Source organism: Cricetulus griseus (genome assembly GCF_003668045.3).
Source record: "Cricetulus griseus strain 17A/GY chromosome 1 unlocalized genomic scaffold, alternate assembly CriGri-PICRH-1.0 chr1_1, whole genome shotgun sequence".
Taxonomy (NCBI): Eukaryota; Metazoa; Chordata; class Mammalia; order Rodentia; family Cricetidae; genus Cricetulus; species Cricetulus griseus.
The window spans coordinates 133,655,249-133,675,966 of record NW_023276807.1 but is presented as its reverse complement, the minus strand read 5'-3'; the positions used below and the strand labels follow the sequence as shown (position 1 = coordinate 133,675,966).

Sequence of the window (20,718 nt, the reverse complement as noted above, 5' to 3'; positions counted from 1 at the left end):
AGGCAGCCGGGGGTTGAGGAAGCGGGAGACCCGGCCGGGACAAGGTGGCTGGGGAAGGCGCGAAAGCGTTTCCCGGGTGATCCTGGCTACCTTGCGGGTTTCCGGAAGGGTGATTGCATCAGGTGTGGAGCAGGGCGCCTCCTCCGTCCAACCTGGCGCCCAGAGCGCCTGCGCGTCCCGCCCCGCCCCGCCCCGCCGCCGCCATAGACTCCAGCGTGGGTTTTCCTGTGCATCGGTGTAGACAGCCTGGAGGGGGCAGGCGCGGTTCAACCCTGGAGCCCCGGAGAAGTGGGTGGCAGGGTGGGCTGTGGACCTCGGCGAGAAGGTCAAGGTGGAAGGATAATCTGCTGAGATCGCCGTGATGAGACACATGCTGTCTGGGCCCGAAGGACACAGAGTATAGAGTCTCAGGGCTCTCTGCAGTTTGCTTTTCCCAAATGGGTATTTGAACCTTGGCCTTCCACTGTCTGGGGTTCACAGGGATTGTTAGGCCTGACTTGGACTGCAGAAGCGCAGTCCCAAGAGTGAACACTTGCCTAGAGTTATGGCAATTTTTCTATAGCAGTACTGTTGTCCTCCAGCTGAGTCGGAGGAAAATGTTGACCATAGAAGAGGCTATATAGGATGCAAGAACCAGGCACTCACTCCTCCAACACATGGTGGCCCCTCAAGATTAGTGCTCTTTTACAAGTCCACACTTTGTGCATGGTTCCAGCACATTCCTTGTTGGATATGGCAGAAATAGCATTTCATAGATGGATATCAGTCATCCTTCTGGACTGTAACACCGTTAAGGCAGGGGCTAGGGTTTTTAATTTGCTTCTATTTTCTGGTCTAGTAGAACTTGTTAAGCCTCAGTAAACTCACAATGTATGAAAAAGAAGGAGGAAGAGGAGGACAAAAAGAAAAGTCCACCTCCGAAGAAGAAGAAAAGGGGGAGGAGGAGGAGGAGGAGGAGGAGGAGGAGGAGGAGGAGGAGGAGCCCACCTTCACTGTAGGGAGGACAAATCTGAGTTTATTTATCCGAGGGAGGAGTGGATTGGAAAAGAGCCATTAATTAGTATTTCAATGTTTTTCAGAATTACCTTTCTAAAGGAGAGGGTAGGTAGCACCGTCTCTGTGTATATTAGAGTCCCCAAGACTAGTCCAAGGCTGGTGGCCACAACAGCACCAGGGGATTTGTTACATGCTGCTTTAGCAGCCTTCCCGGTGAGTCTGACCCAGGCTCCAGTTTCATAACCCCTGGCTTGGTGAAGAACAAATTAAGGATGTCCAGGTGCCTGCAGTAGGTCCACTTGCTGGCTAACAAATCGCTAGCAAGATGATGACGCTTTTCCTTTTCGAAGGTGTGTTTCTCGCCCGGAGTTATCTTGCTGTGATTTTCCGGTGCAGGAATGTTCGTGTGAGGCATATGTCTGGGCGTGGGGGGAGGAGGCGGCAAAGGCAGGAGAAGTTTCACCTTTTCATGTTCAGCTCGTCTGGACGGCTATGGGCAGCTCTCATTTGGGAATTTTTTTCCATTCTAAAGGAACGCAGACGTGTGGGAGACGAGTTCCCCCAACTGCCTTTTGGTGCAGACAGACGCCAGGCCACCTGGAGGGGATACCCCGGCTGCCCCGCGCCCCCAGCTTCTGGGTGTCACCCTGGCGCCCCCTGCCTCCCGGCTGTGCCGCAGCCGCGCCTTCTCCGCCTGCAGGGGTCGCCCTGGGAGCGCGGCCCGCCCCCTTCCGCTGCGGCCTCCGCCCCCGGCCCCGCCTTGCTGGGTTCGCCCGGCTCCGCCAGGCCCCTCAGAGCCTTTCCTCGCGCAGCCGCCGCCAAAGCCTGGAGAAGTGGAATCTGGTCGCCGTTGCTGCTCCCAGCGCGGGCCTCGCGGAGCCGCACTGGGCATGCTCAGTCGCCGGAGCCAGTGCTGCTCTAAGTAGGAAGCTCGCGTGCTCCTGCCCGCAGCTGATCCGGGCGCTCAGCGGACTGCGAGACCTAGAAGCCGGAGCCGATCGAGCGTCGCGCTGCGCCGGTGAGCCCCTCTTTCCTCCATGCTTTCAGCCGGGTGATCCAGGGCAGGCGGGGGGTGGCCCGGAGTGCGGCGCGGGAGCCCGGCAGCCGGCGAGCCTGGCTGCTTGTTGCCTCCGCGGCTGCCGCTCGGTTTCTTGCGGTCAACGCCGGCCGCCCAGCCGCAGCCCCAGCTGCAGCAGCTGCCGCTGCATCTGCAGCAGGCGCCCGCTGCGGAGTCCCGCGCACCCCGCGCCCGCGCCGCAGGGCCGGTGCTCTAGCTGCGGGCTCGCCCCGTCACTCCCATTGCTCCTTCACTCCCATCCGCAGCTGGGGCTCGTCAGGGTAGGGGCGAGGACACTGGGTCGCGGGACTGTGCCCAGGCGAAGATTGCGGAGGGCAAAGTGCGGGTGGGAGCGGGAGACGAGCAGCGCACGCCCCCTTCCCCTGGAACCGGCCTGCCCGCCCGGCGGCGCGCTCTTGCAGGAGATTCAGAGACCTGGCCAGCGACTCCAGGGGTGCAGAGAGCCCAGCTGCCCCGAGAGGAGAAGGGGGCAAAGTTCCTGTCCCTTCTGCAAAGCAGAGAGCGTTTAAACTCGAAAATGGCTGTGTGCCGAGGGCTGGATCAGGGAAGCCGGTCATCGGGGTCCCGAACGTCCCACTGCTGTCCGCTGGGAGGAATGGTGGCTCATACGCCAGAAATGACATTTGTGCGGCGAAAACTAGCTGGGAGGAGGGAGGGATGCGGAGTCCTGGAGAAACAATGAGAGGTGGTCCCTCCACATCGTTGGTGGAGAGGTCTGGAAACAGGAGGTCAGGCGCAAAAGGCTAGGGGAGTGTGGGGCTTTAAAGAAAAAGAAATTGGAGAAATCAGATGGAGAATTGGGACCGATTTTGTAGCCAGGTTCTGTACAGCCACGACTGTCCTGATCGTTTGGGGATGAACTGAGTGGTTGGAGAGGGCTCATGTGGAGAGAATTAGGTCAGTGTTGGAAGCCCAGTGGGCTCTTAAAGGGGGCAGTTTTAAAAAGTCCTGTCACTGGCTTTGCATTGTGCCTGTTGGATGACTTAAATGAAAGTCATAAGACAGCATCATAAAATGATAACATCAGCAATGTCATCTTAATTTTTCAAGAAATAAGAAACTTTGTGATGCTGCCTTTTTGTTATTTGTTTCTTCATTTCACTGACTTAAGAATTATGGCAGGTGTTCAGTTGTTTTAGGATTTGGTCTCTTAAATCTTTTTTTCTTTCTTGTCATGATATTACAGATCCATGGTAGATCTTAATTTGTATGGCTGACCTTGCATGAACAGGACACTTGAGGGTTTTGTTTTTTTTTTGTTTTTTAAATGGACTTAGGAACAGGCTTTGTCTTGTTTTCTTTTTGTACCTTGAAAGCAGAATTTGCCCAACAGTTTGGAGACGCTTAGCAGAATCTTAGAAATGGCACCTGTTTGGAAAGATGGTGGTATTTGTCCTGAGGATGGGGACCCCACTCCCCCGAGGCAGGCAGAAATATGATGAGAGTGTGGGCAGCAGGAGTGCAGAGTGGTCCCGTCTGTGGAGTGTGGGGGGAGGGGGTGGGAGTCGTTCCATAGGTGCAAGATGTCACCACCACCCTTTTTAACTTGGTGTGCTAGATTAGTAGACCCCTTCAGAGAGTTCCCAGAAATGGAAGGCCACATGCCACACTTGCTCAGAGCATTTGAGAAAGGACTCGGGTTGAGACCCTTTTCTGGTGAAAGTGCTGATGTTCTCTTACACTGTATTTCATCCTTCAATGGATACTCTAAACTATACCTTTAAGGAGCCAGCTAAATCCTGCTTCCTGAAACTTCATAGAGTAGTAGTTGAAATGGTTTGAGAATCTACAGTGTGACAGGGGAGTGTTTTACATTTTGTTTTAGAAATATGAACACAGACTACAACATTATTCAGGGAAACACAAATATTATAAGAACATATGTGTGCAAACAATATTTTAGAACCATTATTTTGTATGTCATGTTTCTATTTTCTGAGGACTTTTTGTGCCAGAGGAGAAACAGCAAACAAACATTGGATTCTATTTCTGTTACAGCAGGAATCAACACTTGAAACCCTTCCCATGATTATTAGATTTGTGATCTGTTGCTTACCCCAACTAGTTGGTATCTAAATGTATCTAAGAGAAATGGAATCTTAATAGCTTTCTGTTCTCCCCCACACCTTTAAGATAGACAATATCTTTGTGATATGACACCTTAAGTATTCAGAGAAATACTACAGTTCTTTGACACTGACAGCTACTTACAGTGACAAGGCACCTAGGATGAGTTTTAGGAAAGTGTTGTATTAAGTTATACCAATTTTGTGGGTGATTCTTACTCTCCCTGGGTTAAGGAAACTAGCATTTACATAGCTATTACACGACAAGACAGATATTAAGCTCTTTACATACAGTGTCTTGTATGTGATGTATGGGTGCATGCATTTATGTGTATGTGTTGGAACTTTACTTGTCTAGTGCATATGTGATGGTCAGAGGGCCCTTTGATGTAGATCCTGGTACTTTCACCTGTTTTGAGACAAAGTTTCTTCTTCACTGTTGGCTTCTATGTATGCCAGGCTAACTGGCCCGAGAGCCTTGGGGGATTATCCTGTTGCCACCTTTCATTACACAGTAGGAATACTGTGTTACCATGCCTGACTTTAGTGATTGGTCTAGGGACTTAAACTCAGATCTGATGGTGCCTTGACATAAATGTCATAAGTCCCAGAAAACTCCTCTAAGAGGTGGAGATTTATGATCCCACAGCATATTCACTGCAAAGTTTTCTCTCATAGGAGAATATTTCTGTGTGTTCTGTTATTATCCCCTAAGCATTATCTTGGAAAACATCTTTGATTTGTTGTTTAGGATTAGGTTTGATTAGAATAGCATGCCTTCAAATTGATGTGTATGCTTATACAGCGCTTCTGTATGTATGTTAAGATTGTTTTGTGTTCATTTATTTGCAGTGTTGTAGTACCAGCAAATAGAATTAAATCTAGAGATGATAAGCCCGAATTACCCATTTTGGAGTGTTATTAGTGTACATTCTTCGTGACGTTATTGTTGATGGCATGTTTTGCAGCTGTAATGGCTTGTCAGAGGCAGAGTGGCAGCTCTATAATTAAGGGTCTAGTAGGATTTGATAGAAAGACCACCAAGCAGGGCCTCTTTTACTCCAACTCACCCTGTGACTTGGAGAAGTCAGTTCACATCTCGGGGCCTCGGTTTCCCCATTTGTAAAGTGAGATTTGCAGTAGAATATGTCCCCTGGTCCAGAGGTCTATAATACAGCCATTCAAGGAGGGAGGAATATGTGTAGAGCATAGAGGCTGATCTTGGGCTTCTCAGAGCCTGTCCTGTCCTTGTTTTGTCTAATATCCTTCCTCTTTGGTCAGTTCCTGCCACTCATTGAGTTTCTCCTTTGCTACAAAATAGTTGTCACAGTTGAACTGTGTGTACTTGTGTCTTTCTGGATAGAAGACCGAGCTGGGATTAGGCTTGACTAAAATGTATTAGCTTTGGAAATTTTTGTACCATCTTCTGAAGAGAGACTTTCTTCCTTTAGGCTCTCAGGTCATCTTAGAGCATCCCACTAGCCGCAGAGGAAGCATTCTGAGTCTTGGTTGCTGGGATCTGTCTTGCAGGATTTTAGCAGTCTTTTCTATGTTTTGTCCTTCACCTTCTGCTCTTAATGAGAGTTGCAGCTCTTGGCCTTAGGAATTGATTGTCACTGTCATTTAATGTGAGCATCTTTACTGGCTTGTACAGGTGTTTATGGTCGGCTGCTATAGTAGCAGGAGTACCAGCTAGATGATGATGGGACAGAGAGCATGGGGACCAGTCCTGTTCTGGGTTATGTGTGCATTGCTTTCAGAATACTCACAAAATTAACTGAGACAGGAGAGAGTAGCCAGAGTTATTGCACTACTTAAAGAACAGTGAGGACGTGGCACCAATGCCTCTAGCCTTCACTGGGAGGTCAGGGTCTGGACCCCTGCAAGTAGCAAGGCTGGAACTGCAAACACAGGAAGAGAGCTGTAAGAACAGAAAGTAGGGGAAAGGAGGTAACTCATCGCCATGTGGTGAAGACTGGGGAGCCTGGATCTGGTTAAAGCCATGGGAGGTCAGCACACTAACTTACTAATTAACTAACAACAAAAGACACAGACGAAACAGAACAAGAAAGAATTAAAGGGGGGAAAATCCCAATGTATAATTTCCTGGCATATAAAATGTATAAAATGCATGGGTTCACAGAGACAAAGGAGAGAAAACATAGAGAAGAATAATGAGGTGGAAATATGCATTAAAGGTTTTCTTTATGTTAATGACTTGGGACGGTTAGGAAGTTAGCCATTGTTTCCCTTGCCTCTCGTGGATGCTGCAGGATTTTGCCTGCTGGGCAGTACCTGGAGTTTCTGAAGTTTAGCTGTATTGGCAAGTATGCTTCAGGAATGCTTGGAGTGGGAGGAAGTGTGGCTTTGTTATTTTTAGTTGTCTAAAAAATGCAGAGTTTTGAACTGAGCTGGAAGGAGGAGCATGCATTTAGGAGGATGCAACTGGAGGGACTTTGTGGAGTTCTGGAGAGGAAGGGCGAGTTCCTTTGCTGGGGAAGGAAGGCTTGGCATGACTGATGGGACAGGATGTAGCATTTCCAATCCACTACCCTAGAAATCAGATCTTAATTTGTATGCATTGTAAAAGTGAATGTTTTGTGTGTATGCAAAGCACAGTGCAAGCCCGAGGGCTGAGAGTCTGTCAGTGACATTTTCTTCGTCCTTCCTGCAATGATAATGATGATGGTGGAGCCAGTATTTCATTGGCTTTCGGATGACAAGAAGTGCTCCTTTTCTTTGAGATTATACCCTTCTAGTTTTGGGGTAAGAATTCTTTGTGGAGAGATGGGAATATTTTCATTTGGCAGCTTAATGGTCCATGAAATTGCTAAGTCTGGGAATCTGGTCCTGAGATGCAGAGCTCTGCCCTTGGGATTGAGTTAGTAGTGAAGCCAGACCAACACGGAGAACTTGTGGGTGGACTGCTGGGTCCATGGAGCCCTGGGCCTTCCAGGAATGTAGTGTCACCCAAAGTCCCAGGAGCTGTGAAGGAACTCATTTTGAAAGTGCCCTGGGAACCAATAAGTATTTTTGAATTATAGCCCAAGAATGACAAGCAGAGTGCCAAGATGAAAGACGAGGGCCTGTGAGAGCAGACAGGGTGAATGGCTGAAACGTGAATTCAGCAGGCAGGCCTGGAGATGTAACTTGGCATTTGTTTCTTTGCATGCAGACCTCTTTCTGGCAGAACAACATGCTTTTGCAATTTGGAGATGGTGGTTCTAGGAATTGCTGTTGGAATTGAGACAACTGAAATCAAGAATTGCTTAATAGTCTTCTTAGTGTGGGCCCCCATGCTACTGTGCCCTCCAGAATGAGTCTGAGATGGCTAGAGGAAGCTTAAGAATTGCTGTTTTTCACCTTTTCTTTGGTGGTGGTGTTACTACTGGAATGAGGTCAGGGGGAGAAAAAAGTTTCTAGGTTTGAAATAATAGTTTTACAAAGTAAGTAATGTTTCAAGTAACACTTTAGAAATTTGTGCTTAGTGGGCCTGGAAAGAAGGCCCAGTCAGTAGAGTACTTGCCACCCAAGTGCAAGGACCCGAGTTCAATTCCCAGCACCCAGTAAGAGCTAGGCATTGTGCCTGTAATCCCAGCTTGGGAGAGGAAGATACAGGGAGATCCTTGGGGCTTGCTGACCAGCCAACCTAGCTAATTTTACCTTTCAGCTGTTTTCAAAGCCCACAGTTAACCAGCATCTACCTGTTGGTACAGTTCTCTCCTCTCAGGTCTCTCAGGTCTCCTCAAGAGACTAGCAGCATCCAGATGTGATTTCCAGGCATGTTGGAAACCACGTTTCTCTGTTGACTCTCTGGATAGATTCCAGAAGAGATTCCTTCTGTATAAAATACAGGGGAAAGCCTGGCAATGGTGGTGCACACCTTTAATCACAGTACTCGGGAGGCAGGAGGATCTCTGTGAGTTCCAGGCCAGCCTGGTCTACAGAGCAAGTTCCAGGACAGCCAGAGCTACACAGAGAAACCCTGCCTCAAAAGATCAAAAATCAAATAAAATACAATAATAAAACACAGGGGAATCTGATAGTTGTCATATGCAGATGCTGGGAGACTCAGTTGTTGGATGAGGGTTTCAGGGCCTCCTCAGCAGGCCCAAGGCTGACTTGAGGTTCTGGCTCCTGTGGCCTTGGCTTGACACCCTGAGAGATGGTGTGTTTTCCTTGGACATCCTGCTTGTTCTTTGCTGCTGGCTGTGTTCTTGATTTGGGGGTCTTTGTTTAGTTTGTTCAGTAGACTTTTGTTCTAGGCAAGGGCCAGGCTACCTTCTACATTATCTTGCATTGCTGGACAGTAACTGTCTGTAGGTGTAAGTACTGTGTGTTGCTGGGCAGTACTGTCTATAGGTTGGAAGGGCAACCGAGCACGAGTTAGGCTTCCTGGGTTGTTTCATTCTTGGTGGGCTAATGTGATGTAATTTGTGACCATGGCTGAGGCCTGATGAGAATACTCAGTTACCGGGCATAGATTCCATGGGAAGCACTGCTGAGCCGAGACTCTTCCTGCTGTTAGAACAGAACTTTGGTTCCTCCCCAAGGAACAAGTTTTCATATATGTCTTTATATGTCATTATTGAAGAGAGACTTTTGGTGACACCCAGAAGCCTCGGTTTCACGTGTTCATTCCTTTGTGCAACAAATGATTATTGAATGCAGAGTTGGTGCCAGGCATTGTGCCAAGTCCAGGGAGACGGAGGAATGTGCCAGAGCTTTGGTGGCAGGGTGCTGCAGTGGAGGCCTGCCTGGGGTTTTACAGGAGTGACAAGAAAGGAAGCTGACATTCCTTTACAGTGTTGGGGTTGCTACATGGAAGAGGAGCTGTGACAAATGGCCTCTGTGAAAGTCCCCATTGCAGAAGCCTTTTCCTGGCTCCTTCTTCACCCTCAGCTCCCTGGTACACTTGGAGGCCATCTCCTTTGCTACCACCAGGATCCTACTGTGAAGGTAGAAATGTAGCCGGCCGTTCAGATCTCTGGAGAACCTTCTTGTGTGTGTGTGTGTGTGTGTGTGTGTGTGTGTGTGTGTGTGTGTGTGTGTATGACTTTTGCCCTGCAGGACACATTTGGCACTGCCCGGAGGCATTATTTCTTGACTCTTGAGAGAGAACTACTGGCCTTTGCAGATAGTGGTCAGGGATGCCATCGGCCAGCGTACAGTGCATAGGGCATACTTGCCCTGAGAGAGTACTGGGGCTTGGTGTTGAAAAATCATACTCTTAGGGTCTTGGTATCACTTTGTCATGTTGTAGCCACATGTCCACCGATGATAGAATTGTAGTTGGATGTCATAATTACAAAATGCCTCCCTGTCCTCACCTGCAAACAAAAAAGCTAAAGATGTATTTGAAACATGGTTCTGAGGATCTCAGGAGTTACTAGGGGTTAAGGGCTTACTTAGGCCACCACTTGGAAGGCAGCAAGACCCTAACCATTATTATTACTCTTGGTTTACCAATTTGCCTTTTGACTCAAGAACTCAATTTGGGGAACCCCTAGCCTACCCCTTGGGTGTACTTTGGTGTAAGAATTGGCTATGTGTTTCTTTCAGTCCATGCTCTCTCATTGTCCCCGCCCCCTTGGTTCTAGGGCTCTCAGTAGCTTCATCTTTCATCCCTTTTTTCCCATGGACCCGAATTTATGCCCTTGCCAAACCTTCCCCTAGAGGGCTGAGAGTGATATTTATGATTTTCCTTAGCTCTGTCTATTTTGGGAATGGTGAGAAAGCGGGAAGCAGGTCAGGGGGAGCTGTTGCAATTGCTTCCTGATTGTCATTGCATCCTCCGCCCTGAGATTTGAAAAGTGGGAGGCAGGTGGTAGTGCCTGCTTGTATCTCTTCCCTCTGCACCCAAGCTAAGTGCCTCCTACTTCCAAAATATCCAGTAATTGGGTCACAACATTATTTGCCTGCCAGGAATCATTTCTGAAAATCAAAGCAAAGACACAGACTTCTATCAGATTTGAAACATCTCCACTCTCTGCTTTACGGTTATTCCAAAAATAGAAATAGAGGAAAGCTAGCTTGTCATCTCAGTTAGGTGGCTTTGTCTTCGTGGCCTAGAACTGTGTCTTATATTCACGTTGGCAAAGTGTTCAGAGCCCTTTCTACAGGGAGATGAGACTTTGTGGACTCCATTTAATGGATCAAATTACCTTTGAATTTTCATAACAAGAGTTTTGGGTTTTAGATGCTGCTGTCAACAGACTACAGAGAATGTAAAAAAAAAAATAGTGTCTGTTGCAGTGAAGAGACACCATGACCAAAGCAACTTATAAAAGAAAGCATTTAATGGGGGCTTGCTTATAGTTTGGAGGGTTAGTCCATTATTGTCATGGTGGGGAGCATGGCAGCAGGCAGGCAGGCATGGCGTGCTGGAGCAGTAGCTGAGAGCTTATATTTTATCTGCAAGATGAAAGCAGAGAGAGAGACAGAGACAAAGAGAGAGAGACACACACAGAGTGAGACAGAGAAATAGAAATATACAGGCATTGGGCCTGGCATAGGCTTCTGAAACCTTAAAGTTTATCCCCAACGAGGCCATACCTCCTAATCCTTCCCAACAGTTTTACCAACCAAGGACCAAGTATTCAAATATATGAGCCTATGGGGGCCATCCTCATTTACATCATCACACTAAGGCACTTTTTGGGGAGGGTGTTGTTTCGAGACAGGGTTTCTCTGTGGCTTTGAAGGCTGTCCTGGAACTAGCTCTTGCAGACCAGGCTGGTCTCGAACTCACAGAGATCCGCCTGCCTCTGCCCCCCAAGTGCTGGGGTTAAAGGCGTGCTTACTAAGGCACTTTTCTAATTCCTTCCCCATGACACTTGTCTTCTCCTGAATGAGAGTATTGACTTCTTAGCTTGCATCTCTGCTCTGTACCCAGAAGCTAGGTACAGATCCTAGTGCCCTGTGTTGAACCTGACCAGGATGGCTGTTCTGCCTGTTGAGAACTCTCACTTAGAGAAAAAAGCTGACAGCTGAAGAACCTGTGACAAGCCAGCATGCCAGCATGATGGCATTATCAGCAGGGAAGCGCTCTGCTTCCCAGACCACTGCCTACTTTGGGTTTCAGGTGTCAGGCAAGTCTCGGCTCAGACTATTCCACAGTGCTCCTGCCACCCAACATCTCTGCTGTTTAAATCACCACTTATCTCCAACCCTTGCATGGAGCCCTGCCACTCCCCACGGCCTCCAGTTTCTTCCCACCACTGTTGACTCTCTCTTTAGAGTTTACAGTCATTCTCCAAGTCTCCTGCTCATTTCTCCTCTGTGCTGTTTCTGAAATCCTCTGCAGGTGAGGGCATGCCCATTCTGCCCCTCTAGGGACTCCTTGCTGTCTGCAGGCTGAAAGTCCAGCTTTGTGGCATGGCACCCAACACTCTGGCTTATCTGCTTTCCCTGCCTTGCCCTGGGCTTGCACGCTACTGTTCGTACAAGGTGCTATGCGTTCTTTGGCTTTGGACAGAGGGCTTCTGTTGCCTGTATTCATCCCTAATGGACTGTTCTTCATCTGTCTGATGTCAGTCCTCCTACAATAATTCACTTACTCAGTGCCCACCTCATTGTGCATCAGAGTTACCCCTGGGCTTGTGAAAACACATCTTGCTGGCCCTAGCCCTAGAGTTCCCTGTTCTGTGGTGTGGCTTGTTGAAAGTCTGCATTTGTAATGATTCCCCATCTATGCTGTTGGGTTGGAGACACACCTGGAAAGTCACTGGTATGCATGATCACCCAGGTCAGGGTTCAGGGGTTCTTCTCCTTGCTCCCACTGGGGTTTTCTCACACCCTAAGTCCATCACCCTTCATCTAGACCCACACTCTCTCTGGCTTCTGTACTAGTCTATGGATCCTTGTGAATGGCTCTGAGTTCCTTTATATTTGAGTTCCCAGTGTTGGGAAGCCCTTGGGGATTAATGTATATTGTTGAACAGTAGCCTTAAGAATGAAAAAGTTTCTGTTATTTCAGGATTTAATAAATATACCCCAGAACACATTTTCTGCATCTGTTTTTTTTTCCTCTTCCTCTTCCTTCTTCTCTCCTCCTCCTCCTGAGAATTCATAGGCAGTATATTCTGATGTTATGAGGTCAGTATGAATCTACATGTAAGTCTTTTTTCCCCAGTTGTTCTAAATTCTAGAATGATTTGGAGAGAGAGCCCATCATTGTTTCTTGAACATAGTTTTCTTGTACTTCTTCCATGTGACCAATGTAGAAATAAAATGTGTTTAAAAGAAAAGCAGAGGGCATTCAATTTAGCAAATAAAATAACATAGACATCGCCCTTTTATTTACAAACAAAACCACTAGATCATACTGAATTGAAATTAGTCATATTTAACTGAGGCCATATAACCAGATGCTTAAGTCATCATTTCTGTGGGCGAGTGAGAGAGGAAGGGCTACTAAAGCATTTCATTCACTTATGTGTTTATTATTGAACATGTGTTTTCACAGTAGGCCCTTTGAGCGAGGATGGAACCTGTGCTCCTCTTTTTGATACAGGAGAAATCAGTGTCACCTGTTGGTGGTCATTGTTGCATCGGTAAGAGAATTTAAAAGTGAACTCAAATAGAAGCAAAGGACAATTTTATCAGACAGTAATAGAAAAGCCCCAGGTCAGGCAAGCTGTAAACTTCAGCTGCTGCCTGGAGAAGAGAAGGGAAGAAGCCATGCTGTTTAAACTGGAAGGCAGGTCAGACACGTGGCTGACAAGCCACATTGTAGACTGAGTTTTCTTTGGACCGCCAGCTCACATAAAGCAACACAGAGAATTATTATTAATTTTGAAAGCTTGACCTATAGCTTAGGCTTGTTCCTAACTAACTCTTATAACTTAAATGAACCGATTTATATTAATCTATGTTCTACCATGTGGCATTACCTCTCTTCCATCTTGCCTGCCCTCTTTTCTCTTCATGTCCTCTGGCTTCTCTCCTGGACCTAGATTTCTCAGGTTGTCTTCTCTCTCTGACCTGCCTGGAAGTCCCACCTAACCTTTTCCCGCCTTGCTATTGATCATTCAGCTCTTTCCCAGGTCCTTTAGCCAAGGGGATTAAAGTAGTCCCCTTGAGAAGTTAGGTTTCTATCCAAGACATTTTATTTTCTTGACTAGGAGTTTTTTTTTTTTTTTCTACTCTAACATATTGGTGAGAGATGCTGTGAAATGGAAAAGTGATGAGATTGGAGAGCCTAGAGTCCCTTTAGTAGATCAGGTGGTGTGAGTGGTGACATTCTATGTCCTGAGTGACAGGCAATGAGAGCCATGTCAAGAGCCTGGCATGTTTCTGCAACACAATACCATGTATAATGAATATATATAATGTAAATTTGAAAGAATGCACAAGCAAAGCCAAATGGGAGAGCAGTGTGATATGGAGAGCAACCATTCCAGGCCAGGAGTATGGTTCAGAAGGGCTCCCTAGTGCACCTACAGTCTTGCAAACATTGTTCTCACCTTGTTATGGTACCTGCTGCCTGGGACTCAGCCCTAATACTGCTTCCATGACTTCTAAAATAGGCCGTTTTAGCACATGCTTGTTAGAAACAAAATGGTAATCTTGGTGTCACACAAAGGAACATATGAACAAAGTGAAAGTAACTGGGCAGGACAATTCTATTGTGAAAAGAGTCACCAGAACTCAGATATGGCTAGCAAACACTTTTGGCCAAGATAGATTGTGTCTTGTATCCCTGATGTAGGTGGTGACAGAATCTCATCTGTGGGAGCTCAGCTTCACGGTTTGATCAGACTGGCAATGTAAAGGGAAAGGAGAAGAAAGGTTCAGGAAATATCAGTCCTTGCTGGACTCACTACCTTTGATAGAAAAAAAACCCATCTCTCACATGCTTTTGCCTTCCCTGGTTTAACAGAGTGTAGGTTTTGACTTCAATTGTGGACATTATGATGTCATTTCATTTTCTGGAAATGCAGACACTGCTTGGATGTTAACTGACTAAGGGAACAAAGGTGGAGAGGAAGTGTCCGACCATGGATTTCCAAGGATGAGCATTAAGTTTGAGAGAAGTAATCTTTTTTTCCCATTCTGTCTATTCTATACCCTCCCCCTCTCCTTTTGTCTCTCCTTCCCTTCCCCCTCCGACTCCCCTCCCCTCCCTTCCCTTCCCTTCCCTTTCCCTTTCCAACCCCTTCCCCCCTCCACTTCCTCAGAGCTGCATAGCCAAGGTTGGCTTGAATTTAACTATGTTAAACTCTTATCTCCAAACCTCAGCTTACTGAGTGCCAGCATTACAGTCAGCCACGGGCTGTACGGGCTTTTAGATATTCTTTTAGTTGAGGTATGTTTAATTTGGTTTTTCTTGAAATTACACTACAGGTGATCTAGTTCAGCCATTTCAAAGAGATTTATTTTCTGATATGGTTCTTTGGCATAGCAAACTCAGAAGGGAACAGGGAGGGGTGAGCTTGCCAAAACTGTTCCTTTGTGAGGGATCTCCCAGCAGAGTCTGAAAAGGAGCATATGTTAAGGTACAGTAGTTAAGGGAGAGCTTGATACCTATAAGTGATCCCAGTAGTTGGGAGACTGAGGCAGGATGATTAAGAGTTACAGGGCAGCCTGGGCTACATTAGCTAACCCTAATATTTGACTCATTTGACTCAGCTATCACACGGGCGGAGAGTCTTCTATCTGTGCTGCCTTCTCCTCTGTTTAGAGTAATTTCCAGAAAGGTGCAGTGGGATTTTTCGTGGAGAGGAATGAAAGGAGCTAGAAGTGGAGAGAACAACCAGAGAAACAGCCTAAGCAGGGCAGGGTGAGTGGGGCAGGTAGGCTCCCTTAGTCCAGGGCTTTTGGGTTTAGATGGGTTGTGTTCTCGGGTCCCTAGTTGAGATGTGTTTCCATACTGTGTGCTCCTGAAGAGATCGGGGAATCTGCCAGGCAGGGTGATGGTACTGGAGACCATTACGATGGACGGGTCCCCATGTCCTAAAGCTCCAAGGAAAACTCCGTTGCCTTCACATTTAATGTATTCCACTGATGCAGGCAGGAAGAACATGAGCAGTGATGCAGTAAAACGGAACCTCTGCTGTGCAGGGGCGTAGCAATGGGGTCAGTGTCATTTTCTAAAAATGACTTCTCCCTGCAGGACTCGAGGTTATTTCTACTAAAATAAATACAGGAAGTCCTGCATTCCATCCACTCACGGATCATTGTCTCACGGATCCAAGTCATCTCCTGCTGCGTCTAGTTTCAGTTCCATGTCAACCACCGCACTGTACCAGGCCTACAAATCCTACTGTTTTTTTTTCTTTTCTTTCTTTCTTTTTTTTTTTTTTTTAATAAGGTATGGCATGGCATTTCATTGAATTTTTATCTTTTTTGTCTCTCTCTTGGTTCTGAGGACATGGGAATTACAACAAAGAAAGAAACAACAACAACAAAAAGGCCTTAGAGATCATTGATTTGTGGCATTATTATTTTTATTCCTCTAAGAAAGCAGAATTTCCATTCTGTGGGGTTGTGCTGTTTCCCTTTGGGAGAGATAAGAGGAGGATGGATGGCTGCATTCGGAGTTTATATAAATTTTTGCTTAACATTTGTTCCTGGATGAACATTTGTGACGGTATTGCCTTCCTTCTGCAGCACTAGCTGTTTAACAATACCATGATGTCTTGCCAAGAACAGTTTCCTGCGATCAGAGGGAAACTTAAGGATGTGTAATAGGAGAGTGGGGTGGGTACAGGTTTTCATGAAAACACCTTTATTTTTCCTTCATGTTGACCTTGGGATTAATTTCCAAATGCTTGGCCTTGTGCCTCTTTGATAGATGCTTATGTTAAAGAATGTGATGTGATGTCCCCATGTGAATGCTCCAAGGTGATGTAACTGCTAACAATTTGTTTGCATAAAGCCAACGGTAGGAGAGAGTGGACAGACTCAGAAGTACAGTCAGTCTCTAAGAAGGATAGTGACTGATTTTGTGGCCTTTCTGTCTTTTCCTTCCCTAGCTTTTGTACCCTTTGGCAGTGAGCAAAGGAGTAAAATTATTATCACATGTCCCTCCTTGTTTCATCTGAAAGGTATGTGGTCAGGATTGCGTCTTGGAGACGAATTGGGACTCAAAGAGCTAGCATTATGCTAAGTGAAATAAGCTACACACAAAGGTTTATGGTTGCCATTCCCAGAAGCTCCTAGAGTAGTCAACTCACAGAGGCAGAAGCAAGACTGGTGGTTGCCAGGGCTGCTGAAAGTTGCTGTTTTGTGGGACCAAGGTTCCATTTGGGGAGAAAAGTTCAGAGAATGGATGCCGGTGTTAGTTGCACAGCAGTGTGAATGTACTTAATTCCATGTAAAAATGTGTGACGCAGTTAAAATTAAGAGGAGGAATGAACTTGTCGTGGACTGATGCTCCTGGGAGCATGTTCAAACATCAGGGTGGCCCGAATCTCGGCCTGAAGCTCTGAGGGCCAGGAGGGGACAGATGGCACTCTCTTGTCACTTGAACTTGACACCAAGTTTCTGTCTTGTCAGAAGCTTTCTTTTGCAGCTCACCCAGACTAGTCTGGGGTTGTGGGTTGAATGTGACCTCATGGGGCATATTGTGGTCATGTTGTCCCTGAGGTCCTTTGGAGAAGGATTAATTTGGTAAAAATGAACTTTTATTGGATTGCCCTCAAAAACTATGACACGTTCCTATCTATTCTGTCAAGTGTACCCTCGGAGCCTAGGCTGCCTGCCCTTTGGCCCATGGTCTTCTGAGAAAGCCACAGGCCTTAGATGCAGGTGGATCCAGGTTTAAATGTGAGCTGGAGAAGCTGCAGTTTCTCTCCCTGTGAGAGATGCTGGCTGGGTAGCTAGGGACCATGCTGGTGGGCGGGTTTGCTGTGGCACAGTGAAATGCCTGCTCTAGAGCAGTGATCAGCATGGCCAGTGTACTTAGCTTCTCTTTTGATTTTTTTTTTTTTTTTTTTTTTTTTTTTTTTTTGAGATAGGACAGCCTTGGCTGTCCTGGAACTTGCTCTGTAGACCAGGCTGGCCTTGAACTCACAGAGATCTGCCTGCCTCCCAAGTGCTGGGACTAAAGACATGCACCCCCACTGCCTGGCTTTTTTTTATATATATATATATAATTGTTCAGATAGTCATCAATTGAGGTAGTCTTTCTGAATTGATTATACATTTATAACTGGGCTACCAATGATGACCCTTTATTCAATATATCCTTATTTATGATTAAAACAAAAGCATAGTTTCTCTCTCTCTCTCTCTCTCTCTCTCTCTCTCTCTCTCTCTCTAAAGGTTTATTTATAACTTGTTATTGTTTTATGTGTATGAGAGTTTTGCCTGTGTGCATGTCTGTGCACCACTTTTGTGTTGGGCCTATCCATGGAGGCCAGAAGAGGGCTCCAGATCCCTTGGAACTGGAGTTACTGATGGTTGAGAGCTACTGCGTGGGTGCTGGGAATCAAAACTGGGTCCTGTGAGTGAGCCGCCAGTGCTCTGGATCACTGAGCCATCTCTCCAGCCACAGGATAGCTCTTCTAAAATGGCTCCTGGAAAGAAATCAGAGATCAGCTTTGTGTTGAGCTGCCTGGTTTGGGTTGTTATTGTTATTCTCCTTTGATAGACTGTCACTGTGGTACCAGCAGGGATCATGGTTTCATAGGCTTGGAGGACTTAGGGGTTAGGTTTTGATGCTGGGTCACACTGGATCAGCATGATGTCCTTATAGCAGTCCTTTGCACATTGTTGCCCAGGCTGGCTGGGAACTCACTGTGTAACACAGGCTGGCCCTAAACTTGTGGCAGTCTTAAAGTGCCTCGGCCTCTTTAGCAGCATGAGCCACTGTGCCCCTCTCTGCTTGCTCTTTAATTAAAACAAAATTACATTTACCTATTTATTTAGTATATGCATACGCGCGCGCACGTGTGTGTGTGTGTGTGTGTGTGTGTGTGTGTGTGTGTGTGTGTGTAGGACTGTTAGTTTCCTGGGGCTTGAACTCAGGCTCTCAGACTTGGTGACAAACTCCCTTACCTTCTGAGTCATCCCTCTGGCCTTAATTTTGCAAAATTAAAATGATTTACTTGTTGGTTTGTCTTGCATGTATGGGTGTATTCACATTTGCATGTTTATAGGTACACACATGTGTAGACCTCAAGTTTACCATTGGAAAGGTACCTGAATCATGACTGAGGCAGTGTCTCTCTGTTCAACCCAGGGCCTGCTGATTGAGCTAGTTTGGCAAGCCATTTGTGTGAGGGCTAGAGATCTGAACTCTGATCTTCATGCTTGCAGGCGGAAAATGATTTATCCCCTGAGCCATCTCCCTAGCCATTCCTTGGTTTTTGAAACAAAGAAAATTTCTCCAGTCTATGAAGGGTAATAAATGCTTTAAAAAGATGTAGTTGGTGTTGTGATGTTTTCTCTAGAAACAAATCAGGGATTTCTGTAATCACAGAACATTGTATCGTGAGAACATGCTCAGCATAATTACAAAAGATGAGCCCTGGCTACCAGGGGAGAATGGCTGGCAGCCTCAGAGTGTTCCATAAATTTAATATGGTCTGAAAATTGCATTTCCTGTGGAGTGGCAGTACAGATTTACTTGCTAAACTCTTCTGTGTTTTCTCCAGAGGAAGGCTGTTACTTCAGTTTTTCTTTTTCTAATTGGAGGTCATATTGTTTCTTTCAAAACCATTTCTTTTTGCCCTTTAGAATAACCTGTTAGTACTTTCATTTGTGTTTGAGTTAAGATACTTAGTGAACTACAAGCATACAAGTTGGGTTTTAGGTTGAGAATTTGATTTTAGGACATGTTCAGACCCTATGATGTCTGTTTTACCTGATGGCCCATCTGGACTTCAGTGTCCCCACTCCTTTGTGTGAATTTGGCAATTCATTTCAATCCAGTGATATTCTCTGACTCGTGGTTTCTTTCAGTTAGTTATATATGAGGTCAGCTTACAGTCATGTCAAAGACAGTTCCTGAATAGTGGTTTGGTTAATAATTATACACGATAAGCAATTTCCCCCAAATCTGTTAAAGTGGCCAAAGTCTGAGTTAGCCCATTGTAGAAATATTTTATTGTTTTCCTGGTGCCTGGAGAGCACTGGACTGCCAAATTCATGGTGAATGTATTTCTCACAGTTCACAGAGGGACAAAGTACAGTGGATGTCCAGCTGATGTACAGGTGTGACATTGACTTCTCAAAGAACAGGAAAGCCCTCTCACTGAGCAGTGGTGGTGCATGCCTTTAATCCCAGCACTCAGGAGGCAGAGGCAGGCAGATCTCTGAGTTCGAGGCCAGCCTGGTCTACACAGGACAGCCAAGGCTACACAGAGAAACCCTGTCAAAAAACAAAAACAAAACAAAAAACAAACAAAAAAAAAAAGAAGAAAGGAAAAAATTGAGCAACACCTATTTATTTAAATAGCTGAGTACTTTGTTTCCGTCTTTCCTTGAAGGCTGTTGTTTCTCAGGATGACAATAATAAGAAAGTTGTTATTTTCTGTGTTGTGTGATGGTAACTGTCACACCTGATGCATTCTAGGGCATCAACAGTCCCAAATGTTGTCCCCTCTTATGAAGAAGCATGGGCACATTGGTGAAGTTGATCATCGATGTTCACAGAGCTGGCATCATCACAGGCATAGTAATTGAAGAGTAACCAACCTCTCTTTTATTTTATTATTTTGAGGCAGGGTCGCACTATGCAGTCCTAACTAGCTTTTCTATATTGACCATACTGGCCTCAAAACTCACCAAGATCTACTTGCCCCTGCCTCTCAAGTGCTGGGATTACTAGTGTGCTCCATGCTTAGCCAGCCTCTCCTCTGATGAGCAGCTCAAGATTTAGAGAGAGGGCAGAATGGTCTGCTTCTGTCCTGGTGACTTCAGTTGGCCACACATCATGAAGAAGCAAGATGCAAACACAGGGGGGAAAAGCCTGAGATCTTCTTCTTGGGATACAATGCCTACAATGAAGATGTCTCCCTGGACAGAGCAAGCTGAAGAATTTAAAGTTGAAATCAGTCGAGATGGGACATGGGTGTAATCATGACAGGTACCATCAAGGCTTTGTTAGTTTCTTTCTTATTGCTGTGATGGAACACCGTGAACAAGGCAACTTATAAAAAAAGTATTTTACTGGGCTTATTGTTATAGAGTTCACGATGGGGTAGTGAAGGCGTGACAGCAGACAGTTGGAGCAGCAACTGAGAGCTCATACCTTATGCAGGAGGCAGAGAGCACACTGGGTTCAAAACCTCAAAGCCCTCCCACATTGTCGCATCTCCTCCAACAAGGCCACACCTCCTAATCCTTCTGTCTCAATCAGTGTTCTATTGTTGTGAAGAGACACCATAACCACGGCAACTCTTATAAAGGAAAGCCTTTAATTGGGCTGGCTTACAGAGGTTTAGTCTATTTTCATCATGGTGTGGGGAACAGGGCTGCATACAGGCAGACATGCCGCTGTAGAAGTAGCTGAGAATTCTACATCCGCAGGCAGCAGGAAGAAAGGAACTTTGGGCTTGGAATGAGCATTTTGAAACCTCAAAGCACCCCCACCCCCACCCCCCCAGTGACACTCTTTTCTCCACCACA

The 20,718-nt window shown here is 46.2% G+C and overlaps 1 protein-coding gene across 9 annotated transcripts in view; it reads left to right on the top strand.

The window, feature by feature from the left end:
- The first annotated feature begins 1,786 nt into the window (after nt 1-1,786).
- The window catches only part of Apbb2 (amyloid beta precursor protein binding family B member 2), a 318,116-nt gene continuing 299,184 nt past the window's right edge, over nt 1,787-20,718 (top strand). For 3 of the 9 annotated variants that reach the window (XM_027390798.2, XM_027390795.2, XM_027390797.2), the window contains exon 1: nt 1,790-2,014. The gene's annotated coding sequence lies outside the window, so the exon portion shown is untranslated. Of the gene's footprint in view, nt 2,015-20,718 lie in introns of all 9 variants that reach the window. The other 6 variants (XM_027390796.2, XM_035453338.1, XM_027390793.2 and 3 more) reach the window with 3 other exon arrangements.